Raw genomic sequence first — 5755 nt, 5'->3', positions numbered from 1 at the left:
GTTCTCGCGGGAGCGGGGTTAGGTCCTCGTGGGATCCGTTGGTGGTGGCAGAGGTAGCTCCGGAGTGGGGGGGCAGTGACTAGGGTCGGTCCGCCTGCTGTTAAGATGGCGGCGGAGGCTGATGTCTGTCCGGCTAGGACCCGGGACTGAGGTGTTGGTTATCCGCGCTTGTGACGCCTTTCAGGTACCCAACGTTAAGGAAGTGACGAATGGCAAAACGCCGAGGTGCCGGTAAACCGTACCTGACACGAAGATCATCCGTTTCTTGTCGGCTAAGGCGACACCATTTCCCGGGCCTCAGCCGCGTGTGGGCCTGCCTTTGCCCCACCAATCAATCGGTTACCGCCGCAGTGGGCGGATTGGGAAGTGTGGGAGGGGAGTCTGGAGTTGGGTAGTGGGATTGGGGTTAGATTGGGCTGTGGAAGAGATGTGGGGCAAGCCAACAGCGACTTGTACCCTCCACCCTACCATTTTTGCGAGCCCGCCTCCGGTTTCAGCCCTTGGTACGACCTAGATGAATCCCCTAGTTTTTCATGAGTTGAAGTGGGCTCCATCTACCTACCCAACTCCCGTGCTAAGGTTTAGGGTCAAGCTGTATAGTGTCTGACGTACTCTTCCCTCTTTACAAATTCTGCTGTCCTGTCAAATCTCGCTCGTTTATGTGGATAGTTGGGGCGCGTATTTAAGGGGGGAAGTCAATTTAGAGCCTAGTCTGAGTCCTCCAACCTATCCCGTTCCCTACATTTACTCCCATCTTTGTGGATGGAGTCATAGTAACCTTCCATTTCCTCGGATCCTCACACTTTTATGACCTGATCAAAGCATAGGGTACTGATTTCTTCAACTGCATGCTGCTAGACTGCTCCTGGGCGTAACAGTGCATTCATGTTCAGTGTGGTCAGTGTTTAGATGATTGCAGTCTTCCATTGCTGCTGCTTTCACAGCTGTTAGCATTCCCTTCTTCGTACCCCTCCCCATAAAAAGGCCCTCCACTAAACCAACTTTCTGTTCTCTGTCCCTCTCCCAATCCTCCTGCAAGCCTGCCACCCATCTTTTTCCCCCTGCCTTACACTGCATTTCTGTAGCATTTTTGTCTGTGGATATCTATTTTTGCTGCTAATCACTTCTTTCTTACCTGCATCACGCTTATTAAATCCTTCTGTTCCCTGCCCGCTCCCCATGCTATTTTTCCAGGAACTGAATCCCCTAATAAGGGGTCAGGTTCTGCTACATTATCCTCCTTCCATGTATTAGAAAATAGCATTGGTATATCTTGCCCTTTAAACATTGCCCTGTTCTGCTCTATTTTCTCTCTTCTCCATGTCACTGTAACTGAGGCAGTTAATTCCCTATCATTTGTTTCCTTTATAGATTACATGTTCAGCATTGCTTTCTTTTAGCCCCAATGTTGCATAGATTGAGGAGACACCAACATTTCCTATTCGTGGGAGGCAGCCTGGTATGGTGGAAATATTGTGTGCTTTGGGTTCACGTTGAACTTTGCGACCTTGGGCAAATTACTTTTCAGATTCTTAGTGTTTATAAGGGTTGTTGCTAAAATTAATGAGCAAATTTGTAAAGTACCTTGCTCATGGTAGGCACACAATGAATTGTGATGACTTTTTCTTGGTGTAAAAATACATTGGTATGGACTGGGTATGTAGCCCAGTGGTAGAATGCTTGCTTAGCCTGGGCAAGGCCCTGGGTTCAATCCCTAGTATTGCCAAAAAAAAAAAGAAAGTATTTTGGTAGATGCACTTGTGTCATGCTAGTTTTATTACCTGGGAAAGAATAAAGTTCATAAGCCATTCTATCTCCAGGGGTTCCTAATGTTTGAACATTGTAATCCCTGCTCTTTTCTTCCACTAGTCTAGGAATTTCAGTGCAAAATCACTCTCCTAGAATGACCGCCAGTCATTAATAATGTTCTTGTTAAGTGGTACATCCAGCCGTTTCACCTTTTGGAAGGGGTCCCTTATTCCTTAGCTACTCCTTTCTCCTACTCCTTCAAAAGCAATCTGTCCTGTAAGTCACTCTACAAAAGCAGTGAAATTTGGTGCCATGCCTTTTACAATGGTAAAGGAAACTTCTGCTAGCTACTTTTCAGGTGCCTGTGCTGTTTTCTCCTGCACATTTGTTCCTAAAGATCGGTGTGGGGATCTGCTCTTTGGTATCTCCTTACCTGAGTAGGGTACTTCTTAGAGATGTCAGAAAGGTCAATTGGCAAACCAAGCTTCTTTTCCAAATGGAATCACTGCTTGTTCTTTAATACTTCCTGTTGTGCTTTTGTCATTTTGTGTTTTCTAGCATACTTAATAAGTATGTGATTTGGAGTTTTCCTTACTGTTAATATTTTGATTAGGCCAATATTAAAATGAGTGATTATTTTCAATTATTTTTGGTTGGATTATGGGTGAAGTAGGAATATGGTGGCAAAAGGTATACAGTGATTGAAAATTTACAGTGGGTGATCATCTGATAATTAGCTGTGTGTACTCTATTTTTGAGTTTCAAGGTTGGCTTAAATTTGAAGTACTTTGGAGGCAAATACATTCCTCTCATTTGAGTTCAGGTGATCACTTTGTTTTGAGATTTTTGTCTTAGTGCCTTTTACAGTGGGTTAAACAGTGATCACAAATTAACTAATCTTCAATTTGACTCTTTGGCATTCAGCATGAGAATAAATCTGGGAATGATCATCTAGGCATGACCTAAAAGGTTTAAATTATTCTAGGTAGATCTCTGAGAAGAGAGGAAGGAGTGGCAATACCAAATAAAAACTTTTGTCTAAGGTTCAATGGCAAAGTTCAACCTGAATTTCCAGGATGTTTATCGTTTGTCTCCCAGTATGGCCAAAAAGCATGTATGAAGGTGAAAATTAATTTTTATGTGTATAATTTTTTCACAGATATATTTAAAATTTCCTTAGTATCAGCTTATAGAGAGGATATAATTTTGTCTATAAGATCAACACTGTCCTGTAATTTCATTTTGGTTGAATACTGAGTTGAGTTTTCAGAGGTGTTTTCTAAGTGTCAGTTTGTAGGTATCGTTATAGCTATTGGTTTCTGAAGGCTTCAGTTACAGCTCAAAGCAGGTCCTAAAAAATGCAAATTGATATGTGAGGATTATTGCTTCAGAAGTAATAATTGATTATGTTTGAACATTTATATAATGGTTAACTCCCCTACTCTCTAATAAATGCATTGTGTATCTCTCCCCCACCCCACCTTTTTTTGTAGGTCCTTCAATAGCCTGACCTGAGGGGTTAGTGCTCCAGAGGAACCAGTGGACCAACTTGGTCAGGAAGGTTCAGAAGGCTGTTGGAGCCGTGTTGGGATTTCCCACCAGGATGAGTATGATTGGCTGTGATTTTAGGTTCGTTTTTTTGTAGATCTTTGTGGGTAGTATGAGATGGTGGGGATATTTCCATTCTGTGATTGAGCTACTTTGGTTTCTTCCATTGTCTGGATCTGATGTGACACTGGTTGCTTATTGTGTTTTAAGTGGGAGTTCTGTATATGACTTTTTAAATCATTCTAAGCATCATTCAAAAAATGAAATTGGAAGGTTTTATGTCATCAGTTTTAAACAGTTGTGAAAAATTTCAAACAAAAAAATTTGAGTCAACTTTTTCCCCATTTCCTGGATTACTTTGAAATAACTCTTTGCTATCATATCATTTTATTTGTAAAAATATTTATATCTTTAAAAGAATTGGGCTGTTTCAACATAACTTCAAAATTATTACAGCTGAAAAAAAGTGTGATTTTTTTTTTCTTTTTAAATAAGAAATATGCAAACTAGTGTTCAGATTTCCCTGATTTTCTCAGCTTTGGTTTTGTTTGTTTGACTCCAGATCCAGAGAAAGATCATTTATTGAAAATAGTTGGTAGAGCTCTTATATATGATTTAGTCTGTAGGTTCTGTCATTTTTTTAGTTCTAATTTATTTGTTGAAGACATTGTCCTATAGTGTTTCCCCTACATTTGGGAATTTTAGCCCAGTAGTGGTGTCTAACCCATTCTTGTTAAAGACCCTGGAGGATCCATTATAATGAAACAATGGTAGTAATCTCCTGTATCCCTGTTGGAGTTGATACTGCTGGCCTAATCACTATCCTAAAATAACTAGTCATGGATTCCTTTTTTGTGGTAAAGTCTGATTTGATATCTGAATTCAGTTCCATGTCTTGGCTTTGTTTACTGTTACACATGAAAAGTAGGCCTCTTGGTAGTAGCAGCTAATGTTTCCTAGATATGACCTGATTATGCCTTTGGGGTTTTTTATGCATGGTTTCAGTGTCCTTAGGTGATTTAGTTATTTTTATATGACATTATAAAGTTGCTTTTTATTCATTTGATGATGTTATCTCTGGTGCTCTGACCCATAACTTCTAAGCTATTAAGACAGTGATGAGTTCCTCTGGCTGTCATACTGTTCTTGAATTTGCAATACAAAAACAATATTTGAGAGCTTCCATTTAATATTCTGATTCCCAGCTATTAAATACAAGTATACTTTTATTCTTGTTATTTTTCATTTTATTTCATCTGGAAATGATGGTCCTTTCAGCATAAAGTCCTTTAAACTGTTCATTTCTTATGCAGCATTAGCCATCCCTTGATCTACTCCTTCCATGGTCAAAACCAGAGAATGGAAATTGAACACACAGGCTTAGCCAGTGTTTGACTGAGGCACAAAATGTGGGAAGAGCAAGGCTACTTATTTCTATCTTTAAAACAAGAGTATTTTCTAGTTGAAGGGACAGAAAGGGGAGAGGTCATCACAATTGAAAATCTTTAATTTTTTTTAGATGAAATGATTGAATCACCAATCTATGGATTATGCACTCAGATCTTTTCTTGGGGAATTATAGCAAGATCATGCTTTCAGTAAAAACAGTTTGGAGCATATTTGGTATAGTGATTAGATATTTTTGAATTTTCTGTAGTAGCCTAAGTTTGTGAAACTAGGATAATTGTAGAGTAGTGGTATAGAACTTTGTGTGTAGTAGCATTCCACTATTTGAATGTTTTCCACAGGTTTTTTTTGTTTGTTTGTTTTAAAGTGAATTAGTGACAAGCCACTTTGTTTGTTTGTTTTCGGTAGTGCTAGAGATTGGACCCATGGCCTTAAACTGAGCTATATCCCCAGCCCCTTTCACAGTTTTTTAACAGCTGCCATTCACAATGGAAATGCAGTTGTTTTTTTTTTTCTTTTGCTGTGTGTTTTCAACCAAGAGTTCAAAGTATGATTGAAATGAAAAATTGGGTAGCTTTGAAAATATTTGCTCTTGCATTCCATGTTACCTGTCCTGGAGAAAGATAAGTTGTTGAATTCTGTTGTGTAGCTGTAACCATATTAGGCTGTTTTACAATGATCTCAGCATATATAAGGTAATCACAAGCACTTGGACTCTTTGTGTTTTCCTGTATTGTTCTCTGACTCTTTCTTCAATGACTGGTTACCAGATGTTTATATATGTTAATGTCCGGGATAATTCAGCTCTTAAGATTCTTTGGAAGCCCTCTTATTTGATGTGTCATAGGGATTGAGTTGCTAAAACTTGATGTACTTGTTGACTAGCTTGGTTTTCTGGTTATAGAAATGCTTTCAGATAGTGAAGGAGTGGCTCTCAATATGAGGAAAACAACTGTAGCTTTTGTTTGGGCAGTTAACCTGAAAATTTTCAACTTTGAGTTCCCTAAAGTTGTTAGTCATTTTGATTTTTTTTTTTTTTTTTTTTTTTTTT

General features: G+C 39.1%; 1 protein-coding gene across 1 annotated transcript in view; it reads left to right on the top strand.

Annotated features, from left to right (window-relative positions):
• Positions 1–5755, top strand: part of Huwe1 (HECT, UBA and WWE domain containing E3 ubiquitin protein ligase 1) — a 146043-nt gene that overhangs the window by 3531 nt on the left and 136757 nt on the right. The window contains exon 2 of the mRNA XM_048796695.1: positions 3243–3378. The gene's annotated coding sequence lies outside the window, so the exon portion shown is untranslated. The remainder of the gene's footprint in view (positions 1–3242; positions 3379–5755) is intronic.

Source organism: Marmota marmota, unplaced genomic scaffold (assembly GCF_001458135.2).
Source record: "Marmota marmota marmota unplaced genomic scaffold, marMar, whole genome shotgun sequence".
Taxonomy (NCBI): domain Eukaryota; kingdom Metazoa; phylum Chordata; class Mammalia; order Rodentia; family Sciuridae; genus Marmota; species Marmota marmota.
The sequence above is the reverse complement of the archived record's forward strand: the minus strand, read 5'-3'. Positions and strand labels throughout refer to the sequence as shown.